The sequence below is a fragment of the Podarcis pityusensis genome, assembly GCF_964106645.2.
Source record: "Podarcis pityusensis genome assembly, chromosome: 2".
NCBI classification, from domain to species: domain Eukaryota; kingdom Metazoa; phylum Chordata; class Lepidosauria; order Squamata; family Lacertidae; genus Podarcis; species Podarcis pityusensis.
In genome coordinates, this window is record NC_138029.1 from 45,400,784 (window position 1) to 45,428,056 (window position 27,273).

At 44.3% G+C, this 27,273-nt stretch overlaps 1 protein-coding gene across 1 annotated transcript in view; it reads right to left on the bottom strand.

Moving 5' to 3' along the window:
* Positions 1-26,919, bottom strand: part of LOC308471352 (phospholipid-transporting ATPase VB-like) — a 153,775-nt gene extending 126,856 nt beyond the window's left edge. Inside the window, exon 1 of the mRNA XM_080995324.1 lies at positions 26,843-26,919. The gene's annotated coding sequence lies outside the window, so the exon portion shown is untranslated. The remainder of the gene's footprint in view (positions 1-26,842) is intronic.
* Between the last annotated feature and the right edge of the window lie 354 nt (positions 26,920-27,273).

Sequence of the window (27,273 nt, forward strand, 5' to 3'; positions counted from 1 at the left end):
ATAAGCTCTGATGTACACACAGAGCAACTTTGCCCACTATGGTTTCTCTATTCATTTCAGTAAAGAGAACAGCTCTGCAAGACCAAGTTGATGCTCAGAGCCAGCCCTCCACTGACGTAAATGAGGAAGTTCGCCTGAGGTGTACTGCAAGTGTGTGCATGGGACTTTGGATGGAGAGCGTTAAGTTAAATTGCTCTATTGCTTTTACCTGACCTAAAATAAGTACATAATTTGCATATTTGATTCTATTCAGACAGTTTGAATCAAATGACAAAGTACACTGTGGTACTGGCCTTTAAAACACTTTGGGTTCATTCTTACACTGGCACATTTTTCTTGCACACAAAAAAGAAGCAAATTTAAGGTTGCCATTCAAGAACACTTAAGACAGTGCAAATGATTCTTCCTTTGTTATTCCACTGATGAACAACTTCAATTCAGAACCCAAATACAAGTAAGAACTTTAAGGTCAATGCCTGAACCCATATGCGTTATTTTGGCATAGGTTCCATTGGAACAAAAAGATTGTACTATGGAACTGGCACAAGTTGTGTACTGTTCATTCTGCACTTGCAGTTAACCAATCTTTTAGTGTGGCATAACACTAAAGGTAAAGGTAAAGGACCCCTGGACAGTTAAGACTTGTCAGGGCCTACATGAGCGTCAGAGTTTGAGAAAGGTGGGTGTAAGGGAAAGGTCACTGCATTCTCCTGCAATTTTTAAAAAGATGCATTCTGCCGTTCCTGTTGAGGTCTGCTATGGCAGATAGAGGTTAGAAGGGCCCGGTTGTCAAACTCTACAGTGAGAAAAGTATGCTTCATTTTAGCTGCAGTCCAAAGAACCACAAAACACACACAACCTTTTTTCATTTGGAGAAGAATACAAAAAGGACCCTTCAAGTTCTAATCTACACACATAAAATAAATTCACGCACAGGTGTCTTACAAAAACCCAACCCAAATGCTGAAATCCAACATCGCCTGAGCTTCGTGAGTGTGGCTTTCTCCCAACTGAAGCACAGAGTGTTTGAGGACTGGGACATTCACAGGGAAACCAAAATGCTTGTTTACAAAGCTATTGTACTACCAACCTTACTATATGCTTGTGAAACATGGACCACCTATGAACGCCATCTCCAACTCCTCGAAAGATTCCATCAACGGTGTCTCCGAAAAATTTTACACATCACTTGGGAAGACAGGAGAACTAATATCAGTGTACTGGAGGAAGCAAAGATCACCAGTGTCGAAGCAATGATTCTTCAACATCAACTTCATTGGACTGGTCATGTTGTGCAGATGCCTGATGATCGCCTTCCAAAGTAACTACTCTATTCCAAACTTAAAAATGGAAAGTGTAATGCTGGTGGTCAACAAAAGATGTTTAAAGACTGTTTCAAGGCAAATCTAAAAAAAAAAAAGTAGTATAAACACTGACAACTGGGAAACACTGACCTGCGAGCACTCCAGTTGGAGAACAGCCTTTACCAAAGGTATCATGGGCTTTGAAGACACTCGAACTCAGGACGCAAGGGAGAAATGTGCTAAGAGGAAGGCATGCTTGGCAAATCCACACTGTGATCAACTCCCACCTAGAAACCAATGTCCCCACTGTGGAAGGACGTGTGGATCCAGAAATGGCCTCCACAGTCACTTACAGACTCATTGTTAAAACTTTGTTTATGGAAGACAATCTTACTCGGCTATGAGTGATTGCCAAAGAAGAAGAATATAAAAAATGAAGCACAGAAATATGTGCAACTTTCTGTTATCCTTATGCCTGGAGACTAAACACATTTATTTGTAAGGTCCATTGATTTTAACTAAATTCATTTCCAGTTAAAGGTGCCAAAGACCTCTCTACTGCTGCATCCTCAATTCCCATGGAACTTATTTCCAAGTAAGTAGTTTTTAGATTGACAAGTAAGATTGCAGTCAAAACCAAACATTGATTTGAAATGCTTCATTGCTGCCGCAATCCTGCACCAGAGTGTCTGTCTGCAATCTTCTCCTTTAGCATCTCTGCAATGTCAGTATATTTGCATGCACAGTTTGTGACACTGTGTTTGCACAGCAGTTGAAAGATGCAGTTCCAACTTCTCATTTCCTGTTGTGGCAAAAGCAATGTCATGAGCCACATGGTTCCATTATGCAAAAGGAAGGGATGGCACTTTGGAATATTAGGGCTACTGTAAATGGAAAATGGACACCAAGAGGCAATTGGATTCTTTGTACCAAGTAGCTGGAATGCACCTTAAGTTACATCCATTTGCTGAGATGTGAGCTGAAATCAGACTCATTGAGGGAGAGAATGCCAAGGGAGCTGAAAGAAGGTGGATAGGTGGGAAATTTGGCCTAAGATTTATCTGAATTTTGGGACAATTCTCTTGGTGCTGCTCTGAATAGAATGTGGCAGTATCTATGTTCTTTGCTTATTCAACCCTACAACAACCTGCTCAACCTGTACATATGTACAGATTTTTACAAAGTTATCACCCTCTTCTGATGCACTCTCCTCTTACAGAAGATTACCTCTGAAGGTTGCCAAAATGTCTGTGCCTGTGTAAAGCTGAAGAGAAAAGAATACACTTCACCAAGTGGCTGGAAGCGGAAAGTGGAGAGAAAACGTAATGTCTGAACTCAGCATGACACACTCATTTGCAGGCTGGTTAGAGTCGTACTTTGTAGTAACTGTTGGTGAGGGCTGCCACATGTCTGGAAATTCATGGACTGGTCCTTCAAAACAAATTTTGTTGATTATACTACTGTTGGTATAAGGTGATGGACGGAAAGGTGCAGGTCAGCCAACCAAGAGTGAGGGTACTGGTTCTCTGCAAGCAAAAGTGATTCCTGGAGAGCAGAAGTGGCAGACTGGGCTAGGGAGAGGAGAAAAATGCAGGGGAGACAAAATTGTAGAGCTGAACTCCTGCAGAATGCTTCAAAGAGGGGATTGCTGAACTTTACTGGCTAAAACGCTAAGGGTTGAATCACTGTTCCTAGCATGGGAAGCTTAGAGCTACCCTAGACCTGGTTTAGCAATTCCCTTAAGCTTGGGGCTGCACAGCCACAGAATCCTATTTGCTGACACCCTCTATGCCTTAGTGTAACGCACTCCAGTTGTTGCTGCAGCCTCTCTGCTGCCACCGGCTTGGATTTCCTTATTGTGGTGCTCTCAAATTCTGCAGTTGGAAGAATCCCACTCTTTGGTTGCATCCCTGAAAGGGCTGTGAGTAAATGTATGCTGTATCACTCATCGTGACACCTCCATAGACTTAAAGTTATTAGAGTCACCAGGCAGATACTGAACTTCATCATCACATCAACCAATGTCAGTAACAATGTCTTAAATAACTGTTGCTGGTGCACAAGAAGCCAAGATACAGATAATGTGACAGGTGATTTATAGAGAACCAAAAATATTTCAGCCACATGTTGCAACATTTATCTAGATTGAGATGCTGGAGGTCAAGCATGTCCTACAGAAGCAGAAACATAGAAATCAGTGAGGTGACAGCAGCTTTTATTGGCCCAGCTGGTAGTTGAAAGATGTATACAAGCTGCTGGGTTACACCCAACACTTCAGGCAAAATAGTTTCCACTGTATAAAAAGATTGGGGTAAATTATTTTAGATGGCATGTCATTATGTGCCCATGGCAGCACACAAAAATTCAAAGAAAGAATGGGAGGAATTCAACATCATGCTATTACGATTTTTTTCCACCAGAAAATGATGTTGGGCATGCAAGGAGAAGAGAGGGAAAGCCCCATTGCAGTAGCAGGACTCATTGCATTGCCTCCCCCTAGCACAACTGTATAGCTGAACCCAGTCCAATAAAACTAACTTTGCAGACTCTGGATCTTAACACCACAACGCCATTCATACAGCAAGCCAAACACGGCAGCAAAATGCTTTAAAAACATGACATCCCCCCTTAATGGTTAATTGTAGCTACAGAATTAATCTTGCACTGCAGAATTTTTCCAAGGGAAACCATGGAAGATGCATTTGTCCCTGCAGATCAAAGCACTTTTGGGGCTGTTTTAGCAAGTTTTCCAAAAGCAGGAGGTGAAGGGAAGAAAGGGCAAGGGAAAAAAAAGGCTTAGAGAAAAGTTAAATTCATGAAACATACGGTAGAAACAACTTCTATGAGTTCCCAGGGAGCGCATGCAAAGAGATTCCACTATTGCACTGCACTCACACTTCACTGTTCTTCAGTGCCCTTGGAATGTGAAATCTATTTACTGCAGCTCTCCACACTTTGAAATGTCTCTATTCAGTATCACAGGTGCTCCTCACCTATGGAGCCTGAACAAGAAAGGTGATTACTGCTGCAGAACAAAAGAAGGAGAGTTGCTCACATGACCCGCATAGAACCAGAATCTCATCATTGCCCAGAGTTAAGTGTTTCTTTAATGCTCATGGCTACTGCAGTGCCTTCAGACTGTGCCTTTTGACTGACAGTTTGCAGACAGCTAATTCCTCCATCCTGATTTAAGTCTTCAACTTATTTCCCCAGTGCTTTTGTTCCCCAGCTGACTGTTTTATACATACTCCAACAACTTTGACTTGGACAGAATGCATATTCACTTGTGGCAGACATCACAATAAAGATGTCGGCGTTTTTTCTGGAATTGCTAAGAATGGCTACCCACAATTCATCTCCAAAAAAGGAACAGAATTTGTTTTGTTATTAACAAAAGAAAACTGTACCAAAATGGGAAGGGTTCATGAGAAATAACGAAGAATTCAAAGAGGTAAATAAGTCAAGGGAATAATTGTATTAAGGAAAGACACTGACTCAAAGCAACCCCATGATGAATTTTGGGTAAATGTTATCAGTTTAATTCACAAAGTGGGATGGTGAGTTTTTTTGTTTACAAACAAAAACAAACAAAACAGGAAAAATGTTGGTTCCAACATTCCAAGTTAAAGGTTTATCTGAACTTTGATAAATTCTCAATTTATCACCCAAGGTTTCACAGAATCACGTGACTGTAGCGTTGGAAGGGACCCTGAGGATCATCTAGTCCAGCCCCTGCAATGCAGGAATATGCAGCTGTCCCATACGGGGACCTTGGTATTATCAGCACCACGTTCAAACCAACAGAAAGTTACTTACAATTTTATTGGTCAATTCACAGTCAGTTAATTTTTAGATGTATACACATGTATTATGCGGAAAATATATATGTTATTGGAACAAATATATATTTATTTAAAAAAATAGAAAATGAACTCAAAGACTCTCCTTCAGTGCAAATTACTATTGTAGGAAACCTGAATTGAACCCTCAACAATTTGAGGGTTGAAGTGGCTTAATCAGCTCTAGGTGGTAACTGGCAACCTAGGGCTCTGGGGAAAAATGGCACTTATTTATAAAACTTGCAAAGCTAATATCCTGGCACATTTCTGTGAATGTACCCCATAGTCTTCAAAAAACAGTAGCTAAGGCATGGGGTCACAGAAGTTGAGGAGGCCAGGCCATCTCTGCATCCTCCGAGTTATTCGGGTCTAGTTTTGAGTGAGCTTTTCAGCTGAACCTTAACAATTCTGATGCTGACCTACATAGCTCCATTCCCTTCATTTCCCCTGGATAACAGTGGCTGTTGAGGAGTGCACAATTTTCCAATATAGTAAGGAACCTTGCAGTCCTTTCAGGGGGAAATGTTGATTTAAGATGCTATTAGATGGCAGATCAGCTCTCATCTCATTGATAACTCTTATTGCTCATTGTAGCCAGAATGTTGTAAAGCAATTCAGCAGTAACCCCTGAAACGACTGTTTGACTCAATTCTCATTAGGATAAAGGTTTGCTTCATCAAGGATAGCCTTACAAGTGAATATTTTTACATATCTATTTGCTGTACAAATTTATATCCTGCCTTTCTGTCAAAAGCTCTCAAGGCAGTTTACATTGTAAATTTTAAACACAGTTTTAAAATGTTAATGATATAAGAGTCAGGGGGAGGGCTCTAAAATAACCCAAAGAAAAATGAACAGCAACTGCTACAAATTAAATTGGTTAGATCCTAAAGCTTTCTCTAAAAGCCATGTTTCAGCTGCTTGCTGATAACTGAGCCACAGGGTTGCTGTACAAGCCACCCCTGAATAAGCATTCCACAATCCCATAAGGGTTTTGGCCTTGCAGCCAAACCACTGAATTTGAAATGGCAACGGGATGTTCACTAGAGCATCAGTTGTTGAATGGAGGACCGAAGGAAGAAGCCCCTGAATTGGACCACTTTTAGGGCCTTAAAGGTACCGTGGTACTGTATATTGAGCCTGCTAGCAAACTGGGAGCCAGTGTGACCGAAAGAGCCCTCAGGCAATGTGATCAAAGCACCTCACATTAGATACCAGTGGAAGAAGTTGTCTCAGATTAACTGAAGTTTCCACACTCTGTTATGTGCATTACAACAACCCACCTTGGATATAACAAGGGGAAACTTTGTGGGATAACCAGCCCCATATAACCAAGTCTAATTAAGGAATGAAGGGATTAAGACCATAGAGTAGGATGTTCTGTCGGGCTTAGCTCTCCTTGGGAGGAGCTAGATCAACACTGAGAACATTGCCTTCTGCCTCTAAGCTCTACCAGTCTGACATGGGGGCAGGAATCTGTTTATTTTATGTACAATACCTTTTCGTACAATACCCTGTGCAGAAGAGGTGCTGCATCACCTGCCCCTCCATGCTTAAGGGTATTCTGTTAAAGGAACCTGGGGGTGTTGTTCTAGTCTGAAGCCTGGCTGGGGGGCTAAGGCCTTGACACAACCCCAATGGGAACGCCAGGAGGAGCTTGAGTTGGTTCGCATCGACAGGGCTCCCCCTACCGGTGGCTTACCCTTACTGGACTTCCTGTACAATGGGCAGGAGTCAGATATAGTCAGGTCCAATCAATGCCTAAGCCAATACCGCTCACATTCTGTAATTTCAATAAAGTTGTGGCCAAAATTTGCTCAATAACATAAACCTAATATCCGTGTCCTTGTGTGAGTTATTTCCAACGAGGGGGTGGCTGCGGGGTCTCGACATGCAATACCTTTTTGTACAATACCCTGTGCAGATGAGTTGCCACACTTTGAAACTGCTCCAAGCAGCTTAAAAGTGTTAAAACAAGAAAGAGAGAGAGAGAGAAAATCTTCCATTCACGTCATAAGTATACCTCATTGGTGCATGTTTTTGTGACTTTTTATGTCACAAAAGGACTTCCCTGGAATTGTCCTTCAAAATCCACACAGGAATGAGGAAGGACACACATTCACATCCACCAATGGAAGCAGGACAGGGCAGGCTGTGATTGATTCAACCATCCCTAATATATGCATATCAAACAGAAGTTTTAAAATGCAACCTTTAAAGATGGCACATTATGTTTATATCTATTTTGGGGCGGCCCTAACGTAGTCTAATTTCAACCTTATAAAATAAAGCTGAGAAATGAATTGATTAAAATTACTCTTTTGGTTTCATTGTCTAAAGAAATCTGAGTTATTCAGTACGTAAGGCCACTGCCCCACACTGGCTCACAGTGAGGGATGGGTAACAAATGCAGGGGTCAGCAAAGTTTTTCAGCAGGGGGCCAGTCCACTGTCTATCAGACCTTATGGGGGGCTGGACTATACTTTTTTGGGGGAAATGAATGAATTCCTATGCCCCACAAATAACCCAAAGTTTCATTTTAAATAAAAGGGCACATTGTACTCATGTAAAAACATAGATTCCCGGACTGCTCACAGGCCGGATTTAGAAGGCGATTGGGCCGGATCCGGCCCCCTGGGTCTTAGTTTGCCTACCCATGAAATAGGGTCTGAGCACTCCTTCAGCCTGAAGAGGAAAAAGATGAATGTGAGCTGTATTATTCCAGTTACTCTGATGAAGATATCAATGAATGCCATGGGCATTCAGTGGAGGGGGGATTGGTTGATGGATTAAATAGCGTGGGAATTGGTTGAAGGGCAGGATAAAAATCCTATAATAAATAAAATGAAATAAATCATGACAGCACCAAACAGTAGCAGCATATGTGCTGTGTTATCCTTGGACACTATTCCTTGTCTTACATCTCCTCCCCCCTTCTGTTTTTTTAGTATACAGTGACCATAACAATCCAGAAATTTCTCTGAAGCAGACAGGACCTCCCTCTCTCCTCAAACTGTAATCACATCCAGGGATTTTCAGCAAAGAAGCAAAGTCAGCAGGAAAAGAAATCATCTGAGTGCCCTTCAAGCCATTCATCCTGAGCGTTTTTCTAGCACTGCATTGGTACTGCTGTGTAGTACAAATGACTCTTATTTTAGCATGCCTTCTGACTATAAATCAAGAAAGATGAAGCACAAGAGCAACAGGCGAATATCAGATGGACGGGTAAACAGCAGCAACACGGCTGGCATAAAAATGTATTCATCCCTCTTGTGGTGATTATTGGGACAAAATAGAAAGCGCAACTCGTGTTCAGATAAGAGCAAACAAAAGACTTACCTTTATTTAAAGTACAGGATGATGAAACCTTGAAAGCTCTGCTTTAAAGGACAAGGTTGGCAGTGTGGAAAGCACAAAGTGGGGCTGTGGATACATTCTGGCAATGTCAGCCTGACAGGCAAGCAGTCCTAGAGATTGTAGACTGGTCAGGCACAATGGGATGCGGGTGGCGCTGTGGTCTAAACCACTGAGAACCTTGGGCTTGCCGATCATAAAGTTGGTAGTTCAAATCTGTGCAATGGTGTGAGCTCCCATTGCTCTGTCCCAGCTCCTGCCAATCTAGCAGTTCAAAAACATACCAGCGCAAGTAGATAGTGTTGTGGCAGGAAGGTAAACATTGTTTCCGTGCGCTCTAGCACTCATCATGGTGTTCTGTTGTGCCAGAAGTGGTTTAGTCATGCTGGTCACATTGGAAAGCTGTTAGCGGACAATTGCTGGCTCCCTCAGCCTGAAAGCGGAGATGACCGCCACACCCCACAGTCAAATTCGACTGGACTTAACTGTCCAGGGAACCTTTTACCTTTACCTTACGGCAGTTGAAAAGTTCGGTTGGATCAGACCAAGGGCTGGTTACATGATCCCACAAGCAGGACATTCATATTATTTTATTTAAAAGTCTTAATATGTCAAAAATCTCTGACAGTCTAAAAAACAAACAACATGTCATCAAAGCAAGCACGAAAATACAACCTAAAACCAATAAACCAGTGGTAAAACAACAACAATCCCAAAAAGAAAAATGAATAAAACAGAAAGTCAGAAATTTCTAACATGTAAAACAGGGCCCCATTCCTATAGGTCAGGGAAAGCCTTCACAAGATGTCTGAAGCAACTGTTACTTCTTCACATATGGCAGAGGGAAGGGCATTCCACAGCAATATCCCACTGCTGTTCCCCAGTGACTGGCATTCAGGCTAGGCATGACCTCTCTGATTCTGGAGGCAATATACATCAGTCATGTCAAATAGCCATTGATCACTCCAATAATTTGTATAATTGCCAGTCTCATAGCATTGTTATCTTTTGGAGGTCTCCAGCATCGGATTCCATGTGATACGTATTGCACATGGCAGCCATACCACATAAAACAGCTTGTCAAGCAGATCATCCGGATATGTGAAGCCTCTCATCCTTGGAAATGACTGGTGGTGTCACGGGATCTCTCATGATGGGCCAAGCTATGCTGTGAGCCTGTCTACATGTTATGGCCATAGCAGCTTTCACGCAGAGACTGTTGCAAGTGGGCCTCCATGTGGCAATTGCAACTGCAACCTTTTCTCTCTCTTTGTGTTTTCTTTATTATAGCTTCAGCAGCAACACAAAGTGCACATCCAGCACATGACAGCAGATCAATATAAAATATAAGACAAAAGGTTACCCGACACAATAAAACAACAATGGTAATTAAAGAAAGGAATAACAACCTAAAAACAATTAACTCCAGGCTCATTATTTACCAAACAGATGAAGCTAACAACAAACAACCGTGAATGTTTTTATACAGAGGGAAATTGAGGGAGATACAATTAGCGCAATAACAAAAATCATTATAAAATTGGCAGCGATCAATGGCTTTTGCATATTGGAATCTAGGTTATTTACATGAGTTATGATGTGAAACCAAGCTGGGAACAGTGAGGCAATGCACAAATAGCTGGCCACATTTTGTTAATTTACAATAAAGTTTTGCAGAGCATGGTGGCAGTGCAGGAAGCTATCCGATTCAGGCTTATGTATATCAGGTGAGAAAAGCTCCTGCTGAATGAAAATGGCAGAAATTATCCCTGCTCTTCCATTTAAGCTTCATCATTCAGGTGCATAAGGAACCCTATATCCTAATATCCTCCTACCAAGGGCCCACAACTCCACTCAGGTAACCAAGATTAGCATTGTGTATTTTGCCCATGGGTCCCTTAGCCCTAAGTGGCAAGCCTCAGGAAGCATCCATTACCCTCAAATGTACCTAAGGGTGCTCATCTTAACTCATTCCATGAGTTTGGCACAGTGCATATCCAGCAGGGGGAGCACCGGGATAGCTCCACCGGGACATTTTCACTAAATACAGTCTGCCCCCCTACCTCCCAGGAAGCAGCAGTGATAAGGCTGACCAGAGATCAGGTGAGCACTGCTGCCACACCATCTCTGTCTGCTACTGATCTGAACATTGGCTCTTCACTGCCTTGCCCAGGTGCAAATGCCTGCACAGCTGTGAAGCTCACTGGAGTGTTGTGGAGAAGTCATCCGCTCCCTGCCATCCTAATCTAGCTCACAGAGCTGCTCTGATGAAATGGGATGAAATTTGAGTTGAAAATTGTATAGCATTTGCTACAGCAAAAAGTGCTATCTTGATTAATAATATCCTGTACCAAACAGAATCACTTTCTCACACTAGTCCCTCTACAGATTCTCTTTTTGCAAAGGTCCATTGTGTATGTATAATGGGAAAAGGTAAAGGAGCCCTAAACAGTTAAGTCCAGTCAAAGGCAACTATGGGGTTGGGGAGCTCATCTCGCTTTCAGGCCAAGGGAGCCGGTGTTTGTCCACAGACAGCTTTCTGGGTCATGCGGCCAGCAGGACTAAACCACTTCTGGCACAACAGGACACCATGACAGATGCCAGGGCTCATGGAAACTCAATTTACCTTCCCACCACAACAGTACTTAACTTATTTATTTACATACTTGCACTGGTGTGCTTTTGAACTGCTAGGTTGGCAGGAGCTGGGACAGAGCAATGGGAGCTCACCCTGTCACAGGGATTTGAACTGCTGACCTTCTGATTGGCAAGTCCAAGAGGCTCAGTGGTTTAGACCACAGCACCACCCACCTACCCACCTGCCCACACGACAGACCTTTTATTAATGTCCTAGTCATAGGTCATTTCCTGCCCACCTAGCAGTTTGAAAGCACGTCAAAGTACACGTAGATAAATAGGTACTGCTCCGGTGGGAAGGTAAACAGCATTTCCGTGCGCTGCTCTGGTCCTCCAGAAGCGGCTTAGTCATGCTGGCCATGTGACCCGGAAGCTGTACGCCAGCTCCCTCAGCCAATGAGCGCTGCAACCCCAGAGTCGTCCACGCCTGGACCTAATGGTCAGGGGTACCTTTACCTAGTCATAGGTCATTACAGTATAATTTTTATCTTTTTAAAAAAACCATGCCAAATAAAAATAAGAAATGCATCTGTCCTCATGTAATCCTGCATATGCTCATTGTCTTGCCGATTTACAGGCCAGATTTGCACTGCTGATGAATTATACTTCTAACAAAATCCCAGGGAACATGGAAACCAAGCTGTGAGGCACTGTTGCATGTATCAGAACTCAGCAGTTAGAAGTAGTTGGGCTTTTTGAATGGTTTGCTTGACAGGGCAAAGCAGGCTAGTTCATTACCCCCACAGCTGCCGCTGCTTATGAAAAGCTGATGAGAATAAAAATGGGAAGAGGAAATGACTCTTGGTAGGATTGATACGATTAATGTTGTGCTGGGTAGGTCTAAATGCATGCCTTCCGCCATGGGGGTGAGCCACGTTGTATGTGCAGCAGGATCATATTACAGTGGTACCTCTAGTTACAAACTTAATTTGTTCCAGAGGTCTGTTCTTAAGCTGAAACTGTTCTTAACTAGAGGCGTGCTTTCACTAATGGGGCCTCTTGCTGTTGGAGCGCCTCCGGCACACGATTTCTGTTCTCATCCTGGGGCAAAGTTCTCAACTTGAGGTAACTATTCCAGGTTAGCGAAGTTTGTAACCTGAAGCGTTTGTAACCTGAGGCGTTTGTAACTCAAGGTACCACTGTATAGGATATGTCTTATATGGGGGGGGGGGGCATTGCCTAAAAATGAGAAAATGAAGCATCAGAAAAGAGGGCAGAAAGGAGTGGCAATTTGCATATAATGCACAAGGGCTAATTTATGTGTCTTATACACGAAAAATTAAAATAATTAATATATGTTAAACAGAAATACATCTCACCATAGTGGGAAAGACTATGGGAGGGATTCAGCATAGCTCCATGCAGATTCCTGTGTCACACCAGCAGTTCTGCTTGCTTGGTGGAGTGATTGCTGTTCTCCTCCCCTCCCTGCTGTTCCAGGGGTTCTCCTAAGAATTTGGGGTTTACAGGGAGAAAGGAAGGAAGCACCCACGCACAAGCTTCTGCTGGTGGGGCTTGCTACTTAAATTTCATCTTATGGCAAGGTAACTTATGTGTAAGGTCATTCCTAGAAAAATGTGATTGCCCTCTTTTTGAACAAAAGTGTCTCCTGTCCTATTTGGACATCAATCAGGATGCCTTTTTTCCTGTATTTGAGCTTGGCCGGCCCAAAATGGCAATTGTATCATTGTTGGTGGAGCTGAGTAGGAGCCCTGCCCAGCATGAGTGACAATAGAGAGAAGGGGGAAGGAGCAACTTCCCCTCCCCTTCCCCCCCTTTCTTCCCTCTCACTGTTGGAGGACATTCCACAAACAGGAAGCCACCAGTGAAATGGACCTCTGTTTCGTAGCCACCCATCTCTTGTCCTTTGGCAGGACCACCCGAACAAGGGCCCAAAAAGATTATTTTAGGGGCCACTTGCCATCAGCCAATGCTGCCACTTTCCGGTTGCTGTGGCAATGTTAGGGACAGAGCAAGAAGGAAATGTAGCAGCGAGGTGTGGTGTCATTGCACAGTGATGTTCCCTTCCTGCTCACCAGAAGGTCTGGGTGTTCAGTGAGGGTCAAGAGAGGCTGCTGTCAGGCCTGCTTCAACAGGCCTGTTGAAATGTTGTTCTAGGTACAGACCTGGAGCTTTTGAGGGGCACAAAGAAAGGGCAGAATGAGGAGAGTGGAAGACAGTGGGTACCTGAAGAGTGTACAAGCACAGCTGAGATGAGGAGCAGGCATTGTGGCCACTTCCTGCCATAGGTATCTTTTGGTTTGGCTATATTTTCCATCTTCCTCCAAGAAGGTTTTATAGCCGGTTTGAATCCCAAGACTTCTTACAGCATGCTGTTGCAATTCCAATCCTTCCAAAGCAGCTGAACGAATTTTGTTCAGGGTAGAACAGCACTGAACAAGTCCTTCATCTCCCAGAGTCAGAGGTTTGTTTAAGAAGCACAGCTGCATAATGGCCCATGTAGGCTGCGCAAAGGTGCACCAAAGCGCCCCTTTAATCAGAGCACAGAGGCTGCACGGAGAGCCATTAAATGCTTTGTGAATGAGGAGTGATAATTGTGCTGTTAAATGTCTGCTTCTGAGTCCTAATGAGCGATGAAAGAGTAAGGCAAACCGCATTCTTAAGTAAGAAGACAACAAGCAACACATTTCTTAGCAATTAGAGCACCCCAGGGATTGCTCTTGAGGCAGAAGGCCAAACTTAGAACAATTCAACCACAGAAAGTACAGCCATCTCTGGAAGATGCTCTGCCTCTGTTTTGCTGCTTATGATTTGGTTATTGTGTGTGTGTGGGGGGGGGGGGTTAGGAAAGTTCACAGTGAAAGCCAAAGCAAAGCAAACAAGTGCTGGTAATGCTGGTACATAAGAGGGGGTTGCAGGATCAGGCCAATGGCCCATTAGTCCAGCATCCTGTTCTCACAGTGGCCAATCAGATGTCGGTGAGAAGCCTGCAAGCGGCAGCTAAGTGCCACAGCACTCCCCCTACCTCATTTGCACAATGTGATTATTGACAATGATTCAGAGTTTATCCACTCGGATCAATTCCAACCATACTTTTTCACCTTGATCCAGTTTTAGTGTCACCCAGGGATGGAGGAAAAATCTGCAAAACCTGGATTCCCCATCAGACTCGCCTACTTTGATCCAGGTGGAACATGACCTGGATTGACTCACAATTCCTTTCAGTCCTCTTTAGAACCCACAGAAGATCTCATCGTGAGGTGACTTGAGAGCAGCAATGCTGTACATTACTTTTTCATTATTATTTTACAAAGCTCCAGAAGTTGTCCTGCTGCTCACAGGCTGGTGCAGCTGACATGTGAGCTTCTTTCTGCTGCGTGCTTTGAATAGAATAGAGCAAGTCCCCCTGGCAGGGACAGGATTTGAGGACAGTCCATTGCTCTCAGGGGGAACTGTAGCAAGAGAGAAAATCATGGCCACCTCCATGTAACAGGGGGATTAAAAAACAACAACACTGGATGAAGGCAGCATGTAGCCCTCAGTCTGCCTCATCAATACTTTGATTTATTATATTTTTATGTTTGCATTTCCAGGCAGATTTTAAAGGATGTCTCCTTTACATCACTTCTCCTAAAGTGGTTTATTCTCAGTGACTGCACAGTTCATGCATCTGATGATATAGACCACGGGTGTCAAACACAAGGTACGCGGGCCGAATCTGGCCCGCCAGACCTCGTCATGTGGCCCGTGTAGCCGCTGCCGGTCACCAGCCTTCACCTTTTATTCTCGCTTTTTTTTTTTTTTAAGGAGAAAGCTTGTGTGTATTCATTGAGGGAAAAACCAGGGCGGGGTGGGGGTGGGAGCACCGCACATTCAGAGAAAAGGAGGCTGGCCCCGGGGGCGGGCTGACGCTTTCACGTGACTGACTGGCTCGAGGTTGTGCAAACAAGGCTGGGCTTTCCCTCCGCACGAAATTTGGCTGCCGCAGTGCCGCCTCTTCGCTTTAGTGCGCAGAAGGCGAAGCGCACGGGAGTCCAGTCCGGCTATGAGCAGCAAAGCGGGAAAGGAGGCACTGCGCCGCCCCCTTCCTCCCCCCCCGGAGAGAAAAATGCCAGACAAGCCATAGTACATTCCTAAAGGAGGGCTCTCCCCTTCACGCTGCCCAATAGCAAGCCGCGACCGTTCCTGCTAGCCAATGGCGAGGCGACAGAGGACTTTTCCATTCAGTTCTGCGCTACATTTCGGGGGGTGGCGTTTTGCCGCGCCAGCCGGGCTCGGGGGATCAGAGCGCCGGATTCGCACCGGCCTGACCCTGATCTCAAATACTCAGCGGCTCGCTCTGCAGATCTTTCTCCGAAAAGCGGTTGTTGCGGTGAAAGAGATGTCAGGTTATAGGTTCCTCTCTCCGCGCCTCCCCGGTTGGCACCAGCGGCAATCACGCGAAAAAGCGCACTGGTTTCTAAAGAAGTCTCGTTCTTCCCAAGGCACGTGTTAACTTTTTGCAGAGAGGCAGTTGCAAGGCGAGGAAAGCTCCTGGTAATCATAAAAATCCCATAAGGATAATTAAATTGGGATGGGGAAACTAGCTGGGAATTGCATTAGGGCCACGATCTGCAAACCGCTTCCTCCGGAGCAAACACTTAAATAAATCCCAGTGGAACTTCGACAGTAATAATTGAATGCAGTGACAATAATTTATGATAAGGAGTGGACACATAGTCCTACAGATACAACCGGCCCTTTGAGGGTGACCAAACTGCTGATGCGGCCCCCGATGAATTTGAGTTTGACACCCCTGATATAGACTGTTGGCCACAAAAGCTTGTTAGTCTTTAAGGTTGTCCCAAAGACTCTTAGCTGATTTCTCTACAACAGTCTAATGGGAATTCCTTGGAACTCAACTGATCAGTGGCGGACCTTGGGGTCTCAAATTTCAGTGGCACCCTGTGCGACAGCCAAATTCTCCCCCGTCTCTCACCTTTCATTCTGTGTAAGAGTTGCAGAGCTCCGTATGGCACCCCCTGAAACTCTGCTCCCAGTGCGACTGAACTAGTTTTGCTCCCCTCAATCTTCCTCCGAAATAATCTTTGAGAATTCCTGGAGAACAGGCGAAGTCCCGGCAGACTGGAGGAGGGCAAATGTTGTCCCTATTTTCAAAAAGGGGAAAAGAGAGGACCCAAATAATTACCGCCCAGTCAGTCTGACATCAATACCAGGGAAGATTCTGGAGCAGATCATTAAGCAAACAGTCTGTGAGCACCTAGAAAGGAATGCTGTGATCACCAATAGTCAGCATGGATTTCTGAAAAATAAGTCATGTCAGACTAACCTGATCTCGTTTTTTGACAGAATTACAAGCCTGGTAGATGAAGGGAATGCAGTGGATGTAGCCTACCTTGATTTCAGCAAGGCATTCGACAAGGTGCCCCATGATATTCTTGTAAAGAAGCTGGTAAAATGTGGACTTGACTATGCTACCACTCAGTGGATTTGTAACTGGCTGACTGACCGAACCCAAAGGGTGCTCATCAATGGTTCCTCTTCATCCTGGAGAAGAGTGACTAGTGGGGTGCCACAGGGTTCTGTCTTGGGCCCGGTCTTATTCAACATCTTTATCAACGACTTGGATGATGGACTCAAGGGCATCCTGATCAAATTTGCAGATGACACCAAACTGGGAGGGGTGGCTAACACCCCAGAGGACAGGATCACACTTCAAAACAACCTTGACAGGAGTATAGCATCTAGATCAAGGGAAGTAATAGTGCCACTGTATTCTGCTCTGGTCAGACCTCACTTGGAGTACTGTGTCCAGTTCTGGGCACCACAGTTCAAGAAGGACACTGACAAACTGGAACGTGTCCAGAGGAGGGCAACCAAAATGGTCAAAGGCCTGGAAACGATGCCTTATGAGGAACGGCTAAGGGAGCTGGGCATGTTTAGCCTGGAGAAGAGGAGGTTAAGGGGTGATATGATAGCCATGTTCAAATATATAAAAGGATGTCACATAGAGGAGGGAGAAAGGTTGTTTTCTGCTGCTCCAGAGAAGCGGACACGGAGCAATGGATCCAAACTACAAGAAAGAAGATTCCACCTAAACATTAGGAAGAACTTCCTGACAGTAAGAGCTGTTCGACAGTGGAATTTGCTGCCAAGGAGTGTGGTGGAGTCTCCTTCTTTGGAGGTCTTTAAGCAGAGGCTTGACAACCATATGTCAGGAGTGCTCTGATGGTGTTTCCTGCTTGGCAGGGGGTTGGACTCGATGGCCCTTGTGGTCTCTTCCAACTCTATGATTCTATGATTCTATGATTTAAACCCTGGCAGTTTAAACTGGTTTGGTATTTAATAATGTAAGTATTTAATAATGATCTTGTCTGAAGTCATTTTATACAGCAGCTTTTCCAAAAACATTCAGAGGTAAGTGTGAAGGCCTGAACAGAGCCTCATTATCACTAGTCAGGAACATGAAGAACAACATCATGCAAACACATTTATCAAACTGTCATTCTGCTGAAAAATGGAAACATTCAGGGAATGTATGTGGCAACAGAGTATGGCATCCTCTCATATCCTAAATAATGTGTTATTCCATTATACAGCATATTATTTAAAATTTGGGTGGGAAAATGATAATCAAAAAAGGTTATTGATTGTGTCACTCCACCAATAATAACGATTTCTTTGTGACTTTTCAACAGTGAGATACTGAGATTGCTTAGTTAATATGAATATATTACTGTCAGTAATACACAGTCCAAAGGTAGCCTAATGCTCACCTTTTAATTATCACAGATTTGGAAAAATTTGTGAGAAGCCTTCACTTTCAAGAGTCACTGAAAGGCGTATCAATATTGTTAAAGAGAGTGCATTTCCAAATGGGAAATAGTTCAGGTAAAAATAGAGGGGAAATGTTTATAATTGAAATAGTGGAGTTTTAATCTCACAAAGGAATAAACAGATGGTAAAATCAAAGTGAAAGGAAAACAACCTTCTAAAAACTGAATCTGTTCAAAACTGTTCATGAGCCAAACATCCAGGCCCCCAAATGCAGGCTCAGAGTAAACTGCTAAGAGAAGTTCCAAAAACTGAAGAAGGGACAAGCTCAAATCAGGAAACCTGTTGTTATCTCCAAGCAAAGGGCGGGAGGGAACAGGGCTCCAAGGGCATCCAAACAAGCAGAACTTGGAGCCAAGAAAGAATAAATAAAATTAAAGCAAAATGAGTTTTAGCACTGAGGTCATGATCTCATGTTCCAGCACAGGGTTGCCCAGCACTGCTGGCTGTGGGGAGTTTCACACCTTGTATCTTCTTTGCATAGGGATATGACCTCAGCTCGACTCAGGCATTGCCAACCCTTCTGTTTCTCACAATCCAGCAGAGTTCAGGCAGACAGAGACATTTCTGCAGACATTTGGGCCTGTTTTTAAGCTACAAGTAAGCGTCTTCCTGACCAAAGTTTGCTTCTATCCCGCTCTACAGCTTCAAGGGCCATTGCGTTTACAATGCTTGCAGATTCACCCCCCAAAATGGCCCAGGTAAAATACTCTACTCTTTCCTAAGCATCCCTTCCATCAAAAATCTCTCCCCCAGCCTGCTGTTGGCTATATGGGTAAAGCCTCAAATACATAATATTATGCAGACAAGACCCACATGAGCAGAAACATGCACATGGAGGCGTGTGAATTCACAAAGCATCACAAGACCACCGTGATAGATGTTTGTTTTGATAGAATGCATTATTATGGACACATTATGTAAATGGAGAGATACAAAATGTCAAAGATCACCTTATGTGCCTGTGTTATGGTGTAGTCGCATTGGAAGAATATTAAGATACACTCACACTGAGCAACTCAGCATGTCAGTAAAATGCTTTTTAATTGGTATGCTATATCCTGATCTTTGGTTAATGTGAGTTTGTGTGAGGAGAAGAGGGCAAGGGTATCTGCAGGAAAAGGAAAGCAATGGGGCAGCTTCAGAAAGCAAGGGAGGAAAAGTGGATGGACAAATAAGGAACAGAATAAGAAAAGGGACACCCTTTTCTCTTTTTTTATGCCTCCCTCCTGCCTCTCTCCCCCCCACATTCCTGCTACCTTGCTGTGTCATGCCGAATATCCTCTGGATAGCTAAGATAGGAGTCTTACCCGTCTCTTATTTATGTAGTGCCCTCAATGTACCCACTGCCTTAGTGCTTCATAATCAAGGAGGTGGAGCTTCCAATTTGAAAGAGGCAAATATAAAGGCAACAGAGCACAGGGAGGAAATGTTATAAAGTTAGCAGAAAGGTTGCTCACCCAGAATTTGGGTTTGGGTGATAGCTGGCTCTCCAGGGCAACCCCCCCGCCCTGTCCTCATGGCTGGCTGTTTGTTTCGGTCTCATGGCAAATAACAATATTTGCCCGCTTAGAGTTTAAATTTGAAATGGCCAATAGAGGCCATGGGGGGGGGGGAGGGCCTTGGCAGCAGACCTGATTGAACAAGTCTTTAGTCTGGTCTGCTTCTGGAATATTTAGGTCAGCTGCACCTGTAGCTGACAATGCAGTCGGCAGAGCACTGCGTGAACCCTTAGTCTATTTCCAGCAGTGTGGTGAGTTGGTGCATCAGTCCCGCCCTCGAGCAGGTGTAATATCTCAGAGTACGCCAGAAAAGGGGCCTGTTGAAAACTTCAGCCATCAGGCAGAAGGCTGATGCAGGATACACACCCAGTGCTTAAGCCAGAGCCTACCTACATCTGTAATCAATAAAGTCATGGCCAGTTTTCCATTCCAGTAGGTTGTTGTGTCCATTTGTTCCACCATTTCACCACCTCACCCTTCCCGTCGCCAGGGGAACATTCAATTTAATTTACATCTATGTTATGCTGGAAAACGTATTAATATCTCACCTACAAGGAATTTCGTAGGATGCTTGTTTGGATGGAGATTAAAATTAAGGAAAACATTGTGACTGTTTTGTACTGTGCAAAGGTTAAATTAATAACCAGTACTTTCCTTCACTGTCAAGTTGTTATTTCTTAATTGTATATTACTAAACATAGCGGCACAATTCTAAAACAGAGACTCCAGAGCGGAATGCAATTCCAAGCAGTTGTTTTCAAGCATTTACATTTTGATAAAAAAAGAAGCAGATTTAAAGAAGTATAGAGTTTTTCACACCTTACAGTTTGGATTGCTTCAAAATCTTGAATGCTCAATTTACTCTTTTACTGCTTCACCAGTGAGCATCACATTGATGCTACAATGTAAACAGTGGTGGTTTTTTAAAATATTTTTGTCCCCAAAGGGATCTCTTTCCTGAAAAGACATTTATTTTTCACAAATGCATTGTTACATGAACTGTGAAAACCAACTTCCTTTTAAACACTGCCTAGTTGTCATATATTGACATTAATCACTTTGTCATGAATTATGTGTAGCTTGTAGGAAAGTGTTCTGGAACAGTTTCTGCAACCCACAGACAGGCCCTGTAGCCTACCAAGCCCTGCAAAACCCCACCTATCTTTTCCTGCATCCATTAAAACTGCATCCCCAGCCCACCAAACAGCTGTTTGGTGAGCTGGATGTGTGGTTTAAATGGGGAAATAGCTATGCAGAGATTGCCATCCTCCTCACTTATCCATTTCTCTCTGTGTTTGTGTGTGTGCATGCACACACACAAATGCCTGTGCAAAATTATGTGTGTGCATGCAAGACACACAACAATGACACTCTCTGCATGTCCCACCTCTGGAATTGATTTAGTGGTTTGGCGTGACCCCCGCTAATTGATTTACGATCCACAATTAGCTCTTTATGCCCGGCGCGCTTCCTCCGAGCTGCGCCACTCAGCTCCGTCTCCAGTAGCTCTCCAGTCACGCCTCAGCAGAGTTAGCACAGCAGCGAAAACTGTCACGTAGCTTCACTTAGCTTCAGACAAACATACACAGAGACCAGGTTTGTCTATTTACAGTTTCTTTATTCCGACATTCCCCAGGAATCTCCTGGGCTCACCGCAGCCATGACTAAAAACTGCGACCTCTTCCCTCAGAGAATCAGAGAGGAACAGAAACGAAACTCCTCCCAGCTCCTCCCAGCTTCGAAAGCTGACGTCAGAATGTTGAGGCATCATGGGAACTTCTTAACCTGTTAAGTTCCAAACCCAACACCCCCTCTTGCCGAACCATTCTGACAAGACCTTTTTTGAGTTCAACACCTTCCCCTTTGCCTTATGCCACTTCCCGGCATCTTTCCCAGGCACCTGTTGAACCCCTTCACCACTCCCAGAATCACACTGTGCGACACTTTTCCACGCACTTGTGACCTGATACCCTACTGACCCATTTGGGCCAGCAGTTGTGTCTTCTCCGTCAGATCCTTCCCCCTCTGACTTGACACCCTGTTTGTGAGCTTTCTCCATTACGCTAACCGGAGATGAAGCCTCACACCTGGACACTCCTTTCACAACCTTTGGAGATGCCCAGACCTGCTCTGAACCCTGATCCTGGACCTGGTCCCCATCACCGGGATCAGCCTCTGCCTCCCTTTCCTCCTCAGAATCAGACAGACATTCTGAGAGAAAATCAGAACTATCCCTGAGTCTTGAACACCCACCCTGTTCACAGAACTCAGCCTGCTTACTGACCAGCAGCTTGGTTTGATCACCCTCTGGGTATGCAAACTTCCACCCATTGGTTGCAGGATCATATCCACAGAAGATCATTTCCTGAACCTTTGGACCACCTGCCCCAAAGAGCTCAAAGGGCTCTTTGGCTACCCTCCCAAACCCGGGAAAACCATGTACCTGTGCACCCTTGCATGCCCTGCACCCTAGGGACCTCCCACATTTCCGGAGTTTATACCCTTTTGTGCACCTGTGCAACTTTTGCACATGACTGGGAACCTTAGCACACTGCGCCTGTGCTTTTCCAGCATTCCCACCACCCTCCAGAGGTGACTCCAGAACAAAGAGATTGTTCTGCCCCCTTTTCACGTTGGCCACTTGTTTCCCCCCTCTGAAAATGGAACAGGTGTCATTTTCAAAGCAAATTTCGCATTAGAGCTGATACAGATAACAAACAACAATCAGTCCCGGCACAACGTAGACCTCTAGCTCCTCCTGTAAAGGAGAAAAAGACATGTTAGCCACATCAGAAACCGACTTTCTCATTCCGTCTGCTAACATCACAGTTGTGTCCTGTTGAAACAGCCCTGCAGTTCCGCATTTCGCCAGCAGGCTCGCTTAGCAGGTGACGACCAACAGCAGTATTCAAAACCCAGCGTGTCACCGTGTCCTGGCTGGAGTTGTTCTTCACAGTTGCCATAGAAGCAGTGATAAGAAAACAACCCTCCCCAGCGTCTGAGCCACGTCTTTCCCTTGCGTTCCCACGCTGGCCTCCTCTCCGAGACTGGTTCCCATGAGAACTCAGCTGGTTGACCTTGGGACCTTCCTGCCCAGCTGTCTCCGCTCTCCATGGGCAGCAACGACGAACTCCAGTGGAAAAACACTGCCCGGGGCTCCTCCCAGCTGGCCTCCTTCTCCTTCTTCCGGAAAAGCACTCCTTGCCAGCTCCGCCCCCTCTGGCCTGGCTCCCACTGCGGCTTTCTGGGAACCTGCTTTGTTGACATTCCACTCCAGCACGCACAGTGGACAAGCCTTTACACTTGCCTTTGGAATCCTTCGCCCCCCCGATCTGCTCACTAGCACTCCTTGAGGCTAAAACATCAGGAACAGGGGCACCAGCCATCTTTAGGCTTTTCTCAATACTTTCTCCAGGGCTCTGGCCTCCTGCTGAAGCTTCACAGCACATCCCAGGCAGCCCTTGCTGACTTTACGCCCTTGCCCAACTTCTTAGAGTGAGCCTTGAAACGCAATGTCCTCCAAGACCTGGCTGCCTGCCATCGTCTTCCGTTCTCCCAAGGGGCCCCAAGCTGTACTCACAGATCACAAGCTCCTCCGGCACCCATCCGTGGAGAAACGATTTCTTGCTGCTCTCAGCTCCGCAGCTCTCCTTTGCCTCTTAACACCAGGCAAAAATCTCACCACCTCCTGCCGCAACTTCAAACGCATTCCGGCACTCCAGTGACAGTTTTACAATCGGTGATTAAGGGTCCATAACCTGTGCCCCTCTCCAGTAGCTCTCCAGTCACGCCTCAGCAGAGTTAGCACAGCAGCGAAAACTGTCACGTAGCTTCACTTAGCTTCAGACAAACATACACAGAGACCAGGTTTGTCTATTTACAGTTTCTTTATTCCGACATTCCCCAGGAATCTCCTGGGCTCACCGCAGCCATGACTAAAAACTGCGACCTCTTCCCTCAGAGAATCAGAGAGGAACAGAAACGAAACTCCTCCCAGCTCCTCCCAGCTTCGAAAGCTGACGTCAGAATGTTGAGGCATCATGGGAACTTCTTAACCTGTTAAGTTCCAAACCCAACACCACCCCCCTCTCTGTGTGTGTGTGCGTGCAAGAGTGTGCGCACACATTAATATGTATGTGTGTGAGGGAGAGTTTAATTATGCACTGTTTTGAATAAGTACTGCCTTTTATCTATCCTGAATCTCCACCATTCACCTTCACTAAATAGGGACAAGGGTGGTGCTGTGGTCTAAACTACTGAGCCTCTTGGGCTTGCCGATTGGAAGGTTGGCGGTTCGAATCCCCGCAACGGAGTGAGCTGCCTTTGCTCTGTCCCAGCTCCTGCCAACCTAGCAGTTTGAAAGCTCGCTAGTGCAAGTAGATAAATAGGTACTGCTGTGGCAGGAAGGTAAGTGGTGTTTCCATGCACTCTGGCTTCCGTCACGGTGTTCTGCCAGAAGCGGTTTAGTCATGCTGGCCACATGACCCAGAAAGTTGTCTGTGGACAAACACCGGCTCCCTCAGCCTGAAAGTGAGATGAGCACCGCAACCCCATAGTCGCCTTTGACTGGACTTAACCATCCAGGGGTCTTTTACCTTTTTGTTGTTGTTGTTGTTTAGTTGTTTAATCGTGTCCGACTCTTCGTGACCCCATGGACCAGAGCACGCCAGGCACTCCTGTCTTCCACTGCCTCCCACAGTTTGGTCAAACTCATGCTGGTAGCTTCAACAACACTGTCCAACCATCTTGTCCTCTGTTGTCCCCTTCTCCTTGTGCCCTCAATCTTTCCCAACATCAGGGTCTTTTCCAGGGAGTCTTCTCTTCTCATGAGGTGGCCATAGTATTGGAGTCTCAGCTTCACGATCTGTCCTTCCAGTGAGCACTCAGGGATGATTTCCTTAAGAATGGATAGGTTTGATCTTCTTGCAGTCCATGGGACTCTCAAGAGTCTCCTCCAGCACCATAATTCAAAAGCATCAATTCTTCGGCGATCAGCCTTCTTTATGGTCCAGCTCTCTTTTACCTTTTACCTTCACTAAATAACCTCGGATCCTAGTGCTATGACTGGGGAGAAATCAATCCACTTTTAGAAGCCAGGGATAATTTTGTACAGCTATATCACGTTCCCTTTATCAACATCCCTCTCAGAAACTAAACAGCCCCAAACACTAACCTTTCCTTGTAGGGGAGTTGCTTTGATCATTGTGATTCACCTATTGCAGTTCTATAAAATCCTGTTTGACATGTGGTAACCAAAACTGAGGCACAGTATTTCAATTGTGGTTACACCACAGATTTGTATAACTACATGATGATAATGGGAATTTTCTTTTTGATACCTAACATGGAGTCTTCCTCTATTGCCACAACCCTAAGATCCCTTTCCTGGTTAGTAACAACCAGTATAAACCCCATCAATGTGTTTGTGGGGTTAGGATTTATTTATTGATTTGCCTCAGTATGCATTGCTTCACACTTTCTTCCACTGAACTGCTTTTGCTATTTTAATAGCCATTCACCCAATTTGCAGAGCTATCTCATGTGAGCAGAGATAAGAAAATAACACATTTAATGGAAATAACTATGGCAGCAAGACTCACTAGATTGTTTACTCTCCACAGTTTACCTTCCAGCAGTCAGATACAAAATAGCTGCAAAATCATTTATTCAGCAATTATCAAATGATTTAAATAAGCAGCAACACTTTTGTCCTTGATATCATAAAAATTAATGAACCCACCTACGATTTTGTTCTTAATTAATTCTTTACCTACTCACATTTCCCAGATTCTATTAAATTTATCATCTCATTGTGGTCTTTTCATAAAGCATATCAAATATCATGAGAATAGATGGGTGTAACATGAAGATTATTTGACCTATGCATGGATAGCTACTAATGACAGATATTTAAATATTCTTCCCTGAATTTTAGGAGAGATTTTGCTCCTTTGGGTGAGCTTGCTTTCGTTTTGGATCTTCTTCCTAATGTGTTTCCAGTATCATAACCTTACATGTGGCATTTTATGTGCCATTTTATGCAATGTGCCTAGGTAGTTCAGTCGGTAGAGCATGAGACTCTGAATTTCAGGGTTGTGGGTCTGAGCAAGGTAGGGGGTTGGACTAGATGACCCTTGTGGTCCCTTCCAACTCTATGATTCTATGTGGGTTTTTGTCAGGGTTTTTTTTTCAGCTGGAACTCACCGGAACTCAGTTCTGGCACCTCTCAGGTGGGCACTATTGCCATTCTAAGAGAACAAGAGAGGCATTCATGGTGAGTTCCATCACCTCTTTTTCTAGAAATATCCCACTGGTTTTTGTGAAAAGCAATGGCTGTTAGTAAGCAATGGCTGCGAGAGAGGCTGTAGAGTGCTTTGGGCCTCCTGCTTTGCCATGGAGATGGAGGTCTCAGCATATGCTGAGGGCGGCTCAGGGGAGACCTTGAAACCACAGCTCCACACCCCAGAAAAGGGCAAAACAAACAAACAAACAAAAACAAACAAACAAACCTGGAGCTGACATAGTTATTTCCCCTCCTATTGGAAGTGGTCTCTGCAAATTTATAATTAGATAACAAATGAAATAATAGATTTGTATCAATTAATTATTTACCCTTGGCTACTTAAATCACAGCCCTTGATTCCTGTACAGTAATTAATTTGTGCTTCTTCAGCATTAAGATGAAAGACAGCAATGAAAAGTAGACAGACGCTCACCATTTGCATATGGATAGCTTATCCTCGATTGCCAAAGCTAACATAGCAGTTGGGAGAAAGATGCCTGCCTATTATTTTTCCTCTCAGCCATATTGCATTTTCAACTTCTGATCAAAATATAGGCTCAGGCAGTTTTTAGCGTTTACTTGATCCTATCCATTATGCGCGTTATCTTTAGGGAATCTAGCAACTATAAATAAGATGAATGTGTGATGTCTGTTTCTCCAGAAACTCTGTTTTCATTGCCTGAGCACAGAGTAGTGAATTTCCCCCCAGTTTCTAACAATACTCCTATTAATCAAAGAGAATCAAGCAAACTGCATAATGAAGAAGCTAATGTGATATTAGCATATCATTCCACTTGTTCTTTGAGAAGATTCTGCCGACTCAGGGGATAAACAGAGAGGATTGATGATTGCACAGCACTGCTTTTTCTACCTTGATGAAGTCTCCTGAGGAATTTTTTTTTTTTGCATGAAATGCAAGTGGGAAAATGGGCAATTTTAGCTTCCTAGACTCTGACGAAATTTAAAGGGCAGCAGCAGCATGCATTAACGTAGCAACATTCCATTTTTAAAACTCCTAAACAAGATGATGGCACATTTTTTTTAAAAAAAATAATACTTTATAGACAGGGACAGACAGAGGGATTATAAATAAACACAGAATTCATTATTCATTTGATTATTCATTACCTTACTGGTGCCATTTATTCTATCCACCATACTGTAATTGAAAGCAGCATTTTGGTGTTTTCTGTGGCAAAGTTGGGTGGCTTGGAGAGAGTTTTGGCTCATCAGAGGTGAAACAGGATCTGCACCAGGCAATGAAGGAGGGGTTCTAGGGCTGCATGTCATGTAGGTCTTTAAAGTAAGCACCAGCATTTTGAATGATACTCATATATTGTAATCCCATGCAAGCTTATTTGGAAGAAAACCCTGTTGAAGTCAGTGGTACTTACTCCTACATAAACATGCATAGCGCTGTGCAGTAGGACAATATTTCTTTTTTAATGACACCAAACTGGGAGGCTGCAGAAGGCAGAATCAGAATAGAAAAGGAATAGAATGTTACACTGAGACAACAAAGACCAAGAACCATGTTAGCCAGCAACCTTGAGAGCCAC